Below are 967 nucleotides of genomic sequence, written 5' to 3' on the forward strand. Positions count from 1 at the left end.
AGCTGGGACTACAGGTGCCCGCCACCACACCCAGCTAATTTTTTGGTATTTTTAGTAAAGACAGGGTTTCAGTGTGTCGGCCAGGATGGTCTCAATCTCCTGACCTCGTGACCCGCCCACCTCGGCCTCCAAAAGTGCTGGGATTACAGGCGTGAGCCTCTGCATCCGGCCACCTGCATTTTTTAATAAACATGTACACACAGATACACATATACACACACAAACCAAGATACTACATGTCCAATAAAATGGTAAAATTTAAACAACTAATAATACCAAATTTTAAAGAGGATTTGGAGCAACTAGAGATATTACACATTATTCATGGGAATATAAAATGATATAATCACTTCTGGGTATGTTCATAGCAGATTTACCAATAATGGCCAAAAATAAGAAAACCTAACTGTCCATCAACAAATGAATAGGTATATAAATCATGTATTCCCCACCAAAAAAACCCCAAACTAGCCCTTTTTTCCTTTCTCAGTGCAAGGTACCCACAGTTTGTGCTCTTTCTGCTGCTCCCCAGCTCTCAGATACAGCTGACACCATGGATTTCAGAGACCTGAAAAGTCCTGCCGGCCTCCAGGTGCTCAACAATTACCTGGTGGACAAGAGCTACATCGAGGGGTATGTGCCATCACAAGAAGATGTGGCAGTATTTGAAGCAGTGTCCAGCCTACCGCCTGCTGACTTGTGTCATGCCCTTCGTTGGTATAATCACATCAAGTCTTACGAAAAAGAAAACGCCAGCCTTCCAGGACTGAAGCAAGCTTTGGGCAAGTATGGTCCTGTGGATGTGGAAGACACTATAGGAAGAGGAGCTAAATAGTAAAGATGATGACGACATTGATCTCTTTGGATCTGATGGGAGGAGAAAAGTGAAGAAGCGAAGAGGCTAAGGGAAGAATGCCTTGCACAATATGAATCGACGAAAGCCAAAAAACCTGCACTTGTTGTCAAG

At 43.5% G+C, this 967-nt stretch overlaps 1 pseudogene; it reads left to right on the forward strand.

Annotated features, from left to right (window-relative positions):
- Window positions 1–553: 553 nt before the first annotated feature.
- LOC108525524 (elongation factor 1-beta pseudogene) lies at window positions 554–958 on the forward strand (annotated as a pseudogene).
- Window positions 959–967: the final 9 nt, after the last annotated feature.

Source organism: Rhinopithecus bieti, unplaced genomic scaffold (assembly GCF_001698545.2).
Source record: "Rhinopithecus bieti isolate Rb0 unplaced genomic scaffold, ASM169854v2 scaffold_65582, whole genome shotgun sequence".
Lineage (NCBI taxonomy): Eukaryota > Metazoa > Chordata > Mammalia > Primates > Cercopithecidae > Rhinopithecus > Rhinopithecus bieti.